Here is a 16,777-nt window from a genome sequence, read left to right on the forward strand (position 1 = left end):
AAAGGCATTCAGAGAGGAAAGTCAGTCACATATACCTAGCAGGAAGGAGGGGAGTGATCTTGGAGGCAGTTGCATTTCATTTGTATTTTGAACGAACAAGATTTCAATAGACAGAGCATCTAGCATAGTGTCTTGCATATAGTAAGTACTCACTAAATCACTATTTAACAACAATTGAAAATGAAGACAGATTTAAGTAGAAAAAGACAGCATGAACAAAATAGGTGTACATAAGAAAGGTCAACAGTACTTTTATGCTATCATGGTGTAAAAATGTTTTTGGTGTCATCTGTATCTAATTTTAACATGAAAGTTAACAGATTTGTACAAGATTTGATACATAAAAAGATACCTCTTTAAGCTTGCACTTCTAGAAGTGTCTGACCCCCGCCCCTTCCCTGCAACACATACACACAGGTAACAACTGTAAACTCTGCACAAACAAACCAAAACAAACCTACTGGAAGGCATTAAAGAGTGACCCAAACCAGGCAGAACTGTAGGTATTAAGTTTGACACCTGGAAGAAGGGAATGGCATAGCACTGGGTGAGTTTTACATTCTTAGAGCTTTTAGCCTGAAGGCAGGCCCCAGCATGGTGGGGGTGACTAAAATTTAGAGAGAAATCTGTATCTTACTAGCTTGAAGAACTAGAGAACTGAGATAGAGGCACCCCCAGCAGCTGGAAAGTGAAGGGGGATCCCAGAAAGGAGAAAACCTGATAGTGGTAACCCCAAATATTGTGTGTACATTCTGCCAAATCTCTGGCTGATCCCAGAGCTTTCATTTGTGGGACAGATTCAAAATAAGCCTGCAATTAAGGTTAACAACTAAGATTTGAGGAGCCATAATAACCAGATAGTGTCCATTCATGGTGTAACTCCATTTTCTACAGTGAGAGTGGATGGGAATTAGTCATTAAACTCTGGAATTGTTCTTTATGACACCCAGCCAAGCTACCCAGAGATGATGTTTAGCTCCCAACATTCCCTAATAATGAAACACTGAAGGAGATGATCTCTTCAAGGAGGATGTGGACAACAGCATCAACGGCTAATTTCAAAGAACTCTTCTACATTGCTTGGCTATAACGTACCATAGCATTTTATTTCCTCAGAATAACCTACTAAAACCAAATATTTAAAACGTCAAGTTGTGGGAGGATAAGCAAACAAGAGCATTTGACCAAATGACCTTAAGACCATCATCTATACTTCACTTCTGTGGGATACAGGAAGTACATCATCACATACACACACTCAGGTGCATAAGGCTCTTTGGCTCTGAAATCAGGTCCTGGTTCAGACACTTATTTGGGCAAGTCACTTACCCTCTTTCCCCAACTTTAAAATAAAAAAAAATTACCTATTTGTCAGAAGCTTATTGAAGGGGATTATGTAGCACAAAGTCTGAAAAGTACTAATTTTCCCAGGGCATGGATCACAGCAATTTTGATTAAACTGCCAAGATACCAATCTACTTCTCACAAATAGGACCTTCTCTCTGCATCCACTCTCCTTTTGGTTTCACAGCCTTCAGGAGGTTATGCAGACATGAAAAAATACCAGTACTCTGCTAAACTAAAGCACGTTCATCCTGCCCTGACATTCCCAACCTCTACCACTTTAAAAAACAGAAAATTAACCCTTTCTTAAGTCCAAGAAGGGGTCTCTGTATGTCTAGTAATGTCAATTTGTGCAAATGTTTGTGTAATATGTATATTGATATGCTAAGTAGTTGTACTCAGTCTGGTTTGCTAACATTTAAGCTAATTTTATTATTTCTAAAAATATCAGATTCATTTGATTTTTTTCAGCTTTCACACACTGCTGAAGAATGCTCTATCAACAAGTTATATACCAGCTATCCTATGAGTGTTGACAGAGGATAAAGTAGAAATTGAATTCTTTACTTTATCATAAATACTTTTAGCTGTAGCCATGCCTTTTGTTTATATACAGCGTTCAGTCTGAGAGCTCAGGTTCCCTCTAGGACTGAGAAAATTTTTTCATTAAAGTTTACTTTCTTGCATAGCTTTCAATGCATAGCTCTTACTTTCTAAATGTCAAAAGCTGATGAGAAAACATGCTATTACTATAAAAAAATGAATGATCTAAATGTAAAGAAAACTAAATTCATGTAAATCTAGATTTCCTAAATGACCCCAGTAAGATTCAGGCTAATGTTTATTCATGCTTAAACGAGGGAACTAAATATTAAAAATTACAATTCTTAAAACTTTTTCCTTATATAACAATAACAAAAAACCTTAATAGAAATTCTATTCTGGGCATATAACTCCCCAAATAACAATACCTCCCCCCTACTAAGAGTAGGAAACACATAGGGGAGAACACTGGAATGACCAGGGCAAACAGGTAGAAGAAAAAGATTTGTCCCATATTTTACCATCTACAATAAAAGTTCAGTTCAGGCTGGAATTCCAAGAGCTACTTTGGACCACACTCAGAAAGATCCTACCTAACTTTAGAACTCTTCCACTCCACTCAAGTTTTTCCATACTAGGGATGACTAAGTCAGTCATTCAATCTTTCATTTAACTTCTGTTCTGTTCTATACACTGGATTAAGCCCTGGGTGAGCTGCCATGTCTTACGAAGCTCATAGTCTAAAGATACATGTAAACATATAAACAAATAATCATGACATAATTTTTAACATGTTACACTGGAGATATGTGTAAAGTGCTCTACCTGCCTGAACAAAGATTTCCTAGAAGTGACATGTGAGTCGGGCCTTGAGATTCTATCTTTCAATACCTATGTCTTGAACTCCCCATTAACACAAGAACTGTCTCACGGGGACCAATCACCCAAGGATGAGTTACAGTGATCTAAGTCTCAGGGTGGCCTATTGCTATACTGTTTTCAGTGTAAGATTATGTAGCAGAATGTCTTCTCCACACTGAGGCAGAAATTTGAAAAACAAATTGGGGATGACTCTGCTTACCTATGGTTATGACGGTTAACAGGGATATTTTCCTTAAAGCTAATTATACAAAGCCTAAGAAATGGAGATATAGGATTTTGATTGTGTAATTGTGGCTTATTTTAGTCAGGTGGTTTAAACATAAAATATTAATTATTCTCAGCCAATACTCTAATAGAAATTATCTATTGTTCTCAGCCAATACTCTAATAGAAATTATCTCCCTCTTTTATGCCTGTTAACTCTGGAAACAAGATATGATTTTCTACATCGAAGACCATGCAAAATATCCACTTCCTAGGATTAAGCAATTTAAGAATTTATGAATTCTGTGGATTTTATTTTGTTTTTGTTAAAATTTTTTTGTAGATACAGGAGGCTGGTCTTGAACTCCTGGTCTCAACTGATCCTCTCACTTCAGTCTCCCAAATTGTTGGGATTACAGGTGTGAGCCACTGTACCCAGCCCTGGATTTCAAATAAGCCACAAACAGAGTGTGATAGACTATGACTATAACAAGAGGCATTTAGTAAATAAGGCCAAATTTTATCTATTTATAATATATGCTAAAAAAAAGTATTAACTTATTTTTCCCTTTAAGAAGCCAGGCTAATAGTTGAACAAGGGTAGGGGAAAAGAGTGAAGGGACTCTTGTTCTTATACTGATTTCCTCATAAGGGAGTGTCCTTTTTAATTTTGATTTATGTTAGGGATGAGTTGGAGCACAGAGGGTGGAAAAGGTGACAAAAGTATGGACTTTACATGTACATTACATGTTTATAGTCACATGGTCATGTTTTTTACATCACAATAAGGCTATGGGGATACTTAAAACAATCTTCATAGTGGTATGTTGCCTTCAAATTAAAACATCAAGAGCAGAAACAGAAGCAGTAGGGATATTGACAAGGAGAAAAATAACTATGTAAAATGGTGTCTGAAGTGAGTTAGTGCTAACATGTCTACATGATGGGGCAGTTAGGTCAAGTGACAAGAGCAGAAATTTAAAGACAGAAGGCCTGTGTTGAGGTTTCAGCTCTATTGACTGTTGTATGCTTGACTGTTTAGTATGAAAATAAAATTATAAATTAAACAATTTAAAAGCATTAGGGGAGGTTCTGTTTCAAAGGATTTTGGTGTGTTAAAACACTTAAAGCAAGAAAAACCTTTACAATGAGTGCTGATTTAATTTGTCTGTTTTTTCTAAGTTTGGATAGCTATACAAATTTTTATTAAAGTAAGGTTATTCTTCAATGGGTTTAAAAACTGTGTGTGTAACTTTTTCATCAATGCTACATCAATTGGATAACACAGACATGAAGAATTTCAGAATTTCACTGGCATTTAGTTGATGCCAACAATCTGTCATGTGGCAGGAAGGCGGCCTCAGTGATCTCTCAAGGTCCATGCCATCCCTTTAAACGTATTGCTCCTTGGGCCCGAATTTGCTTCTGTGGAAAGGGCAATGCCACTATTCACTGGATAGCCCACTTGGTTCAAACTGACAAATGCAGGTGCAGAAATTCAGCATCAATTTTCTACTATACTATTTATACTTTTCAGTATCTGCTTTCTTCTATTTCTTATACAATCTTACTTTCAGACTGAAAGCTTAAATCTTTTTTTTTTTTTTTTTTTTGAGACAGAGTCTCACTTTGTTGCCTGGGCTAGAATGAGTGCCGTGGCATCAGCCTAGCTCACAGCAACCTCAAACTCCTGGGCTTAAGCGATCCTACTGCCTCAGCCTCCCAAGTAGCTGGGACTACAGGCATGCGCCACCATGCCCGGCTAATTTTTTCTATACATATTTTTAGTTGTCCAGATAATTTTTATTTCTATTTTTAGTAGAGACGGGGTCTCGCTCTTGCTCAGGCTGGTCTCGAACTCCTGACCTCGAGCAATCCATCCGCCTCGGCCTCCCAGAGGGCTAGGATTACAGGCGTGAGCCACCGCGGCCGGCCGAGACTGAAAGCTTAAATCTTAAATTTAAGTTAGGGTAAATCATGATGCTCTTACGTTGAACATCACTTTTAGCATTCTATAGTGTTTATTATGGGGTGAGTAAAAGACAGTTATGTTCATAGAAAATTCATATTAGATTAGTAGGCTAAGGAGAGACCTCTGTAGAAATGATCTTAGTCTTCATACACTTACCAGTACCAGGATCCAGGTAGGGCATCACAGTCTTCCGACACCCATCACTGACAGCCTCCTTTTATAATGTGACCATTTAGGGGGAACACACAGTTGCATGTGTTGCAGTACAAAGGTGGCATTGAAGCACCTGCAGAATTGCCTGGTGCCTTTGACTCTGCAGAAGGCATAAGGTTAAAGGGAACAGAATGGTGAAGAAAGAAGGGACAGACTGTATTGCTACTAGCTGCTGGTTATAAGTCAGTCATGCCTATTGCTGATTTATAGAACTTTCTTCTAAAACTCCATCTTTTCTTTCAAAACACTTAAAAAATTCCAAAGAAAAAAATATCTCATCTGGCTTGAAGTTTGGGTCTTTGCCTTTGTACTAAATTTGTGTTCAGAAAAGAAAACTTTTGCTGAAAGAAGACTCTTTGAAGAAGAAGCAACTCACCTCTCAGTTGCTGGGCTGCAGCAAGGCAGCTGAGCTTCAGGATAAAGTGGCACAGCATCTCTTTGTGTAGCTCCTGTAAGTTGAAAGGGATGGTAGGATCCTTTGATCCTAGTGTCAAGAGTGCAGTGTCTTAAAGATGGCTCATTACAATTCTACAGAGATTCATGCCCTACACAGAAAAATATAAATGTAGACTTCAGACTGACTGGTACTGTGACTATGTGTGCTACAAATGGAATATGCTACAATTTACTCCTGGGACTTTTGGCTTAACAAATCCTTTTGTTGACTGAATGGTCATGTACATGCTTATAGCTGGAGACACCTGCAAAATGCAGGTGGTCCTACCAAAGTAGTTTTAAGAGAGGCTGGGGAAGAAAAAAAAAAGAAAAACCTTAAAGACTATCTTGTTTGGAATGAATACACAAATCAGTTTGTTGCATAATATTAACCCTTCCTATGTTTGCATCTAAGAATATTTAAAAGTATTCTAGTTTCTCCTTTGACTAGACCTATAAATATTCAGCAAATCTATGTTGTCACTTAGCCTCAAATCTATGACTTAAAATATTTACCTATCACACAAGTATTCTAAGGATCAAATAAGTAAACATTACTGGCTAACATTATTTAAATAATAGGAACGAACTACGTATGTCAAGCATCACTATCATTACTATTATCTACCACATGGTGTCTGTCTGAAAAAGACATTTCATTACTTTTTATAAGTTACATAGAGTTACTCAAGAGCATTGGGACTGGTTTGATTTATGCTTCCCTCCTACTGCTGCCCTCTCAGTCTGGTGTTCATAGACAACAATCAGAAGGAAGCAGGGGATCAGAAACACAGAAACAGATACAAAAAGAAATTTGCAAACTAGAAAACTAAACTCTGGACACCTGACTGCAATGAGATTTTGCTCTTTAGTATTCTAATTGCATCCTCTTACTATAATCCTCGAATACCATTGTGCTATAGATTTTTTAAGTATAGAGAATAAGTTCCCTTCTATTCCTGACTTATTACTGAATGTAATTAAGTGAACTCTCACTCTCCTTCCCACCTGGCATGGGCATACAATGTCAATGTTCCGTTAATATCAATTACTACAGCAACTTTCAGGGATTAAGGCAAAATAAGGCTTATATTAATATAATATCAATAAAACAAAATCAATTTATCAAGATAGCCAGCTAGTTATCTACAATTGAGGTTTGCAAGGCACATTAAAATTAAAATATTCAATTAAGAACTGCTACTAAATCATGGAACAATCATGTCCCATTGTTTTATAAGAGGTAGTATGAAGCTTGGAGCTGTTTTAAGCCTAAAAATTACCATCTACCTAGTCTTAATTAGGTTATTTTATGTAAAAAATTATTTTAAATATTTCATTTTTAATGACGACCTTGTTGTTCATTGGCTTTTATAAAAAGGACATTAAAAACAAACCTGAAATGCTATCAATTTTGTCAGTTCTGTGCATGAACACTTTCTATATTCTAACTCTGAGAATATACATTTTGTAGAAAAGTTTGATTTTAGATTACTCGGATCACTTGAAACACTCTAAATACATAGTAGTGACCTTATAGATAAATGAAAGGATTACATGAGACAATGCATATAATATGCTCTGTACAATGTCTGGCAGGTAGTAAGCATTTTAAAATTGTTAGTAGAAATCATCATCGTCGTCATCACTAACATTGTCATCATCTCAAGATTTGATATAGATATTGTCCCTTACTTTAGAGTATACACAATAAAAATACACATTATAACTCAAAGTTATAGTCCAATCTCCAAATCTATGCTTTTCAGTTCACACAGATTTTAAACTAAGAATAGAAGAACAGCACCCATATATTAAGCTAGCATGCTAGCATTAAAGCTTTATTGTCCTTAATTTCTACATTTTGGGGAACAAAATATGACTGGAATCTCTAATAATCAGCTTTCTTATGATGAAATGGATATTTACATAAATTTAAAGTATCAAAATTTGTTTCTAATTACAGTTATCTAGCAGAGTAATTTACAGTTACTTCTAGCACTGAAAACAACATGTTGATAACTTCTTTTGCTGTATCTGACTTCTTTACTGTTATAGTTAGAAGTAACTTTTTTACTGTTATAGACTGTAGGAAGAAAAAAAGAAACACAGCTATAAATATATAATTTTAAATCAGGTGAAGAAATAATCATTGTCAAATCCAAAGACAAATCTTGTTTTCCTGTGGGAAGAGTAAATCACAAGACTTAAGTAGAACACTATTGATAATAATTTACCTTTATTCCCTCATATGTTATGCCTATTAACAAAACATTTATCTCTCTTAAAAAATGTGTGGCCCAAAAAAATAAGTGCTTAAGGAAAGGAGAAAAAGAATAAATATATTTCAGAGAGAGTACAAGCTCCCAATCAAAAAAAAAAATCAGTGAGGCTGGTCCACTGCCTGATTTCTATAATTGTATTCCCTCTAGAATAACTATAATTAAAAAGATAGATAATAATAAGTGATGGTGAAAATGGGAACAATCGGACTCTTACATACTTTCAGGAAGATTATAAAATCACTTTAGAAAAAAGAATTGGACAGTTTCTTAAAAAGTTAAATAAATACCTAAAATATGGCCCAGCCATTCCATACCTAAGGATTTACCCAAAAGAAATGAAAGCATAAGTCCATGCAAAGACTTCTACATGAATGTTCACAGCAGCTTAATTTGCAGTAGCCTAAAACTGGAAATAATTCAAATGCTCATTAATAGGTGAATGGATGAACAAACTGTGGTCTAACCATGTGATGGAACACTACTCAGCAATGAACTGCTGATACATACAAAAACATGGATGTATCTCAAAATAATTATATTGAATGAAACAAGCCAGAAAATAAAAGAATATAAAGTGGGATTATATTTATATAAAATTCTTTTTTTCCCATTTATTTTTCATTTGTATATGCCCACGGGGTTAAAATTCTTGAGATGCAAATTAACCTGTAGTGACAGAAAACAGACCAGTGGTTGCCTGGGAATAGGGAGGGAATGAATGCATTAGAAACTGACATAAAGAAACTTTGAGGGATAATGAATATGTTCATTACCTGGATTGCAGAGATGGTTTCACAGGTATCTGTGTGTGTGTGTATATATATATATATATATATATATATATATATACACACACACATACATATGTCAAAACTTGTAGATTTATAAACTTTAAATATGTGCAGTTTATTATATGTCAATTATTCCTCAATGAAGCTGCTAAAAATTTTAGGAGGCGAGGTGCAGTGGCTCACACATGTAATGCCAGCACTTTGGTAGATGCAGGTGGGAGGATCATTTGAGGCCAGGAGTTTGAGACAAGCCTGAGCAACACAACAAGACCTCATCTGTACAAAAAAAAAAAATAGAAAAATTAGCCAGGAGTCGTGGAACATGCCGGACAACAGAGTGAGAGCCTGTCTCAAAAAAAAAAACAATTTAGTTTTTCAGTTTTACTGGCCACATGTAGCTAGTGGCTACTGAATTTGACACTGTAGATAAAGAAAAGTTCCATCACTGCACAAATTTCCACTCAACAGCACTACTTTAGACCAGGCATCAGGAAACTACACGACAGGGACTTACCACACTTCTTTTTCTACATAAAGTTTTATTACAACACAGCTAAGTCCATTCATTTACATATTGTCCATGGCTGCTTTCATGCTACCAAGGCAGACCTGACTAGCTACAACAGAGACCAATGGTCTCCAAACCTTAAATATTTACTATCTATTCCTTTAAGAAAAAGTTTGCTGATTCTGCTCTAAACCATAAATTCTGATAACAGAGGATGTGTCTATGCTGTTCACTGTTGTATATAACCAACTAATATTTACGGAATACCTAATATGTAGCAGGCACTATTCTAAGTACTTAGGTACTGGGGAACAACATAGATGAGATCCCTACTCTCTCTCTCTTTTTTTTTTTTTGGAGACAGAGGATCTCGTTCTGTTGCCTGGGCTAGAGTGTCATGGCAGCAGCCTAGCTCACAGCAACCTCAAACTCCTGAGCTCAAGTGATCCTCCTGCCTCAGCCTCCCGAGTAGCTGGAACTACAGGTATGTGCCACCACAGCCGGCTAATTTTTTCTATTTTTAGTAGGGACGGGGTCTCACTCTTGCTCAGGCTGGTCTTGACCTCCTGACCTCAAGCAATCCTCCTGCCTCGGACTCTAGAGTGTTAGGATTGCAGGCATGAGCCACCGCACCTGGCCAACATCCCGCTTCTCATGGTTTTTACAATCTGGTGAAGGATGTAGATAATAGATGACAAGTAAATAAGAAAGTATCAGGCCAGGGTGAATGTTAAGATGACAATAAAGCAGAAGGCATAAAGTATGACTGAGGAGTGACTTCCACTTAGGTAATCAAGACAGGTCTTTCGGAGGATCTAAGATCTGAACAATATGAGAGTCAACACTATAACTATCTGGTGCAGAAGCAGAGGGAAACACCAGGGCCTCACCGTAGGAATGAAATGGACTTGTGTGAAAAGGAAGGCCTATGTGCCTGAAGAACACACAAACAAGGAGGAAAAGGAGAGGTGGGAGAAGTAGACAGGGCCAAGAAATGCGGTCTGAATTTTATTATCAATGTGATGAAAAGCCAATACAGGATTTTAAGCAGGTGAGCAACATGATCAATTTACATTTTTAAAGATTATTCTGGTGCTGCTAACTGGAGACTGGGTCATAGAAGGGCAAGAAAGGTGTTAGACAAGTTAAGGAGTTTCTTCAAAGGTGTGAGAGATGGTGGTGGCTTGGCTTGGACTACAGTGGCAGCAGTGGAGATGAAGTGGAGAAATTCAAGATAACGTTTTGAGTGATAGTAGCTTTTCTTATGAATTGATTATCATAGAGTGAGAAAATGAGCCGGCACTACAGCCCATACATCGAGTTCACGGACACCCCTAGATGGCTCTGCCACACAGCCAAGGTCCTGGGAAGCTCAGACACTTCCACACCCGGCACACGGATCTCACCTTCAACTGCCCTCTCGCCAACCTGAGATCCGGGTGGGAAGATTCAGAAAGGCAGTAAAACGCAGGACAAGCAGGGAGCGTGCCATAACCCCTTAAGTCTCTAAATGACATAAATGCAACACCTTGAGGTATTTCCTAAGGAAGGGCTAGATGGTCCCTCTAATCGCAACTAGTTTCCAGAGAAGCTGCAAGGGCACCACTGCCACAGGGAAAAATGGGCAAATATCGGAATGTCTCATGCTGGGGGGCTGGGAGGTGGGCGGACACAGCTGGAAACACCAAAATCAGTTCCCAAGAGAGCCGAACGGCTCGCGGCCCAGGTGCACTTGCTCAGGGAACCCTCCCGAAGAAACGTGACGGCAATCAAAATCCTCCTGCCGCTCCGCGGCTGTTTGTGCGAACCGAACGCTACAAGTTGCTGCCCGCATCCCTCCTCCCAGCTTTGACAGCGACCACGCGCCGCCCCCTCACCCACACCGCCACCCGACCCCTCTCCAGCCGGCCGGAGTCCCCAGGGCCACAGGACGAGCGCAGGGCCAGGCCCCCCGCCTCGGCCCTCGCCACCCTCCACCACAGGCCCCCGACCCCCACCCAGCCCGGGTCTAGGCCGTAGCCAAACCTCCATGTTCCCATGGAGACGACGGCTGGCATCCCCTAACTCTGACCAGCACCTCCGAGACCCAGAGCTGAGAGGGGACTGTTGCGCCAGGCGCGGGGACCCCACCCGCCACCCTCAAAATTACCGCGGAGCAGCCGCGCCTCCGGCCGGGTGAGCGGGCTGAGCCCGCGGGCGCCGCAGCCGGGCCGCCTACCTGCATCAGTGCGGGCTGCCGCTCCGGGCAGACGCCGCCGGCCCCGACCACTTCGGAGCCGACCCCGCCGAGGGGCAGTGGCTCCCAGGCCACCTCGGGGGGACCAGGCAAAGGCGGTCCCCACTCCAGCCCGGGCTGCCGCTCAAGCGGCGTATGGAGGCCGGGCGGGAGGCTGCGGGGTCTTTTCCGAGAAAAACAGAACTAAAGATACGAAGAACTCGGGAAAACTCCCGGCACTCGGGATGTCCCGGGAGCAACGCAGGACACGGCGGCGCGCCGGCCGTCAGGGCGGGAGGATGCGGGAATGTCCTCGAACGCACGCCGCCGGCCGCTCGCCCCGCGCGTGGCTGTGGCGAGCGCGGAGGGCGCGCGCCGGGCGTGGGGGCTGCGGCGGCGGCGGCGGGCGCGGGCCCGGCTCAAAGGCCTCACCTTCTTGGTGCCGGGGTCTCCCGCGATCCGAGACACTCCTGTCAGGGAGAAGGAGCGCCCGGGCTGTCCTCCCAGAGTCTCCTGCTGAGGAGACATCGCTGCCATGAAGAAAAGCTTCAAGCAAATCCCGGCCCAGGAGGAGGCTACGCGGTCATGTCCGCGCGCCGCGGCCGGAGGGGCGAGGGCGCGCGGGCCCAGGCGCGGCCGCCGCGCTCAGGCAGGGAGCCGAGCCCCGGGAGCAGGCAGCGCGCCGCCCGTCGGGCCATGTACCTCCGCCCGCGCTCCGCGCCGCCGGCTGGAGGCGACCGCAGCCGCGACCGCCAGTCAGCGCCGCGGCCCGCCCCGCCTCGGGCCCGCCCCTTCGGTGCCCGGCTCCCTGCACCGGGACCCGCCCCCTGCAGCCCTCCTCCGGCCTCGGCCCTCCTCGCCGCGGACTGGGCCTGGGGCGCGCCTGGCCGGGCATATATACGTCTATATATGCATATATGTTAGGGCACAGGCGACGGACTGATAGTCTCAGTCCCCGACTCAGAGTGGGTCAGGCCGGAGGAGCTCATCCGCCCGGATCACGCACGAGGCCCGAGCACGCGCCTCTCCCACCGGCCTGCCCACCCCCAACAACTCCATCCCTTCCCGCACCGCACCCACCGGGGTACATGTTTACTCCCTTAATATTTTGAAATAAAAAAAAATCTTTAAGATTTTCTGCCTAGGTGATATATATGATTATGTCATGTGCAAATAAATTCTACTTCTTCTTTTTGAAACTGTCTTGTATTGCTTTCTCTTTGCCTTATTGCGTGTGTAGAACTCCAGGACAATGTGGAATACAAGTAAGTGGTTAATAATGGCATCCTTGTCTTATTCCTGATCTTAGAGGATAGAGGAGTCTTTCACCGTGAAGTATGATGTGAACTGTTAAGTTTTTCATAGATGTCTTTTATCAAGTTGAAGATATCCCTTTATTCCTAGTTTGATGAGTTTTATCATGAATGAATGTTGAATTTTGTCATAACTTTTTTCTGTATCTACTGACATTTTTTGTTGTTCCTCATTTATACTGATTGATTTTTAAATATTAAGCCAACCTGGCATTCCTAAAAGAATGCTATTTGGTCTTGATGTATTATCTGTTTTACTCACAGAAATGATTTGCTAATATTTAGTAAGGAATTTTGCATCTATGTTCTTGAAGAATATTGGTCTTTAGTTTTCTTGTAATTCTTTGGTTTTGATATGAGGGTAATGCTGGCCTCATAAAATGTGCTCTTCTAATATTAAGAAGAGTTTTTGTAGAATTGGCATTATTTCTTACTTAAAAGAAGGCATTGACTCATCAGGATTATTTTCAGTGTTTTTTGTGCTTTCATGCTATGAATATGTTTGAAATGCCTATGAAGTCCACTTTTCAATGCCACTTTTCAGTGCACCGATTTAAAACAAATCTGGCAGCGAGCTGACTGATTTCCTTTTTCTCTCTTAAAATCCTTGCAACTCTTATAACCATGGATATCTAAAAACATTGTTTAAGAAATAAGTATTAAGTTCAGTAGCATTTACAAGGAATTATAAGTCTATAGTAAATATTCAAACACTACATTAGGGAACATTTTTGGGTAGTTTGCAAATAATGTAACATTAAGATCTCTTAGAAAGGTTGACAGTACACAGAATCAGGTTTTGTAACTCAATTGAAAGACGTATTTTCTTCTAAAACTTGTTATTTCTTATAATACCACTCATAGGATTTGTATAAAATATACAATGCTTTTACTTGCAAGAATAACTTACCCACACCCATTAGGACAACTACTGTCAAAAAACCAGAAAATAACAAGTGCTGATGAGGACATTAAGAAATTGGTGCTGGGAAAACTGGATAGCCACATGTAGAAGACTGAAACAAGACCCACAGATTTCACCTCTCACAAAAATCAAATCACAGTGGATAACAGATTTAAACCTTAAATGGGAAACGATTAGAATTCTAGAAGAAAATGTAGGAAAGACTCTTACAGACATTGGTCTAGGCAAAGAATTTATGAAGAAAACCCCTAAGGCAATCGCAGCAACAACAAAAATAAACGAATGGGACCTGATTAAATTAAAAAGCTTCTGCACAACCAAAGAAACAGTCACGAAAATAAACAGACAGCCTACAGAATGGGAAAAAATTTTCGCATACTACACATCAGATAAAAGACTGATAACAAGAATCTATTTAGAACTCAGGAAAATCAGCAAGAAAAAAATCAAACAATCCTATCAAAAAATGGGCAAAGGACATGAATAGAAATTTTTCAAAAGAAGACATAAGAATGGCCAAAAAACGTATGAAAAAATGCTCCACATCCCTAATCATCAGGGAAATGCAAATCAAAACCACAATGAGATACCACTTAACTCCGGTGAGAATGGCCTTTATCAAAAAATCCCAAAACAACACATGCTGGTGTGGATGCGGAGAGACAGGAACACTCATACACTGCTGGTGGGAATGCAAACTAGTGCAACCCCTATGGAAAGCAATACGGAGATACCTTAAACAGATTCAAGCAGACCTACCATTTGATCCAGCAATCCCATTATTGGGCATATACCCAGAAGAACAAAAGTTATTCTTTAACAAAGACACCTGTACCCGAATGTTTATAGCAGCACAATTCACAATCGCAAAGATGTGGAAACAACCCAAGTGTCCATCAATCCACGAATGGATTAGTAAACTGTGGTATATGTATACCATGGAGTACTACTCAGCTATAAGAAATAACGATGATACGACATCTCTTTGGTTCTCCTGGAGACAGCTGGAACCCATTATACTAAGTGAAGTATCCAAAGAATGGAAAAACAAGCATCACATGTACTCACCAGAAAACTGGTTTCCCTGATCATCACCTAAATGTACATCAGGGAAGGATACCAATTGGATATCAGACTGGGATGGGGGGTGGGGGGAGGGGATGGGTGTATGCCTACATGACGAGTGCGTTGCACACCCTCTGGGGAATGGTCATGCTTGAAGGTGCAGACCCGGGGAGGTGGGGGGGGGAGGGGATGGAGGTATGACTACATGATGAGTGCCAGGCGCACTGTCTGGAGAATGAGAACGGACGTGCTTGGGACTCTGACTCGGGGGGATGGGCGGGACATGGACAATGTATATGACCTAAACTTATGTACCCCCATGATGAGCTGAAATAAAAAAAAAAAAAAAAAAAAGAAATTGGAATGCACTGTTGGTGGAATTGTAAAATGGTTCAGTCACTATGAAATACAGTATGGTGGCTCCTCAAAAAATTAAACATAAAATGACCAGATGATCCAGCCATTCCATTTGGGGGTATATATTCAAAAGAACTAAAAGCAAAGTTCTGAGGAGGTATTTGTGTACTCATGTAGATAGCAGCATTAGTGACAACAGCTAAACGGTGGAGACAACCCAAGTATCCAGTGATGGATGAGTGGACAAAATGTGGTATGTACATTCAGTGAAATATTATTAAGCCTTAAAAAAGGAAGAAAATTCTGATATATACTATGACTTGGATGAACCTTGAGGATATTATGCTAAGTAAAATAAGACAGTCACAAAAAGACAAATATTGCATGATTCCACTTGTATGAGATACCTAGAATAGGGACAGGAAGTAGAATAGTGATTCCCAGAAGCTGGGTAGAGGAAGGAAGGGAGAGTTGTTGAATGGATATATAGAATTTCAGTTTTGGAAGGTAAAAGGAGTGCTGAGATTGGTTACAAAGCACTGTAAATATACTTTAACACTATGGAACTATACACTTAAAAATGGTTAAGATTGTAAATTTTGTTATGTGTGTTTTACCACAATTAAAAAAACAAATAACTCACCATTATTAGATCAGGTGTGAACACACACATATCACAGCAAGAGCTACAAGCAACATCATAAACCATTTCTCTCCCACATGTATCTGTCCTAGTTTGGAAATACCTTAACCTTCAATACTATGTGTCAGTGTTCCATGTGTTCTACGTGAGTGGACTCCTTCAAATCAGCAATGTGTCTATGTTGACTGCCAAGTTTTAATTCTCACAGGAGAATTTTAATACTTTTTCCTGTTTTCCTGATTTTGTTCAAGATTTGGAAAAATAGAAATTCCTCAAGAAATGCTGGGGAGAAATTCCCATATGGTAACACTAACCAAAACTTTAGCAGACAGAAGAAAGCAATAGAATGGACCATGTTAGGTTTATACTAGAAGTACCAAGATGATTTAACCTTAGAAAATCAAACAGTACAATTCACCATATTAACAGATTCAAGGAAAATAATCACTCTCAATAAGTGCAGTTAACTGCTAAAATTCACCATGTGTGGTAAAACCTCCCAGCAGTCTAGAGACATAAAGGACCTTCTTTAATCTGATAAGGGAAATATATACATTGAAAAAACTAAAAACAAACCCTGCAGCAGAGAGCAAATTTAATGGTGAAGCACTAAAACTACCTTTGAGATCAGAGCACAGTAGTCCTGACTGGAATGTCCCAATATTACCAATTCTGTTGATCACTGTACTAAACAGAGATCTTAGCCAGCACAATGAGGCAAGAAAAAAAAAGCAAACAATAAAAAAAATTAGAAAGAAATCTGAAATTATTCATAGATGATATAATTATATACAGAGAAAATCCAAATGAATCCAGATACAGTTCTAGAAAGAATAAGAGTTTACCGAGATTACTGGATAGAAAAATCATTATCAAAAACTAATTTTAATTCTAAATACCAGTAATAATAGGAAGAAATTATGAAAAAATGCTGTTTATAAGAACATTTAACAAAATGCCTAGGAGTAAATGTAATAAAATTATGCAAGATCTTTATAAGGAAAACTAAAATTTAATTGAGTGACATTAAAGAAGGTATAGGAATAGAAGGGAAAATCTTTACCTGAAAGATTTAACCATAA

The sequence above is a fragment of the Lemur catta genome, chromosome 7 (genome assembly GCF_020740605.2).
Source record: "Lemur catta isolate mLemCat1 chromosome 7, mLemCat1.pri, whole genome shotgun sequence".
Classification (NCBI taxonomy): domain Eukaryota; kingdom Metazoa; phylum Chordata; class Mammalia; order Primates; family Lemuridae; genus Lemur; species Lemur catta.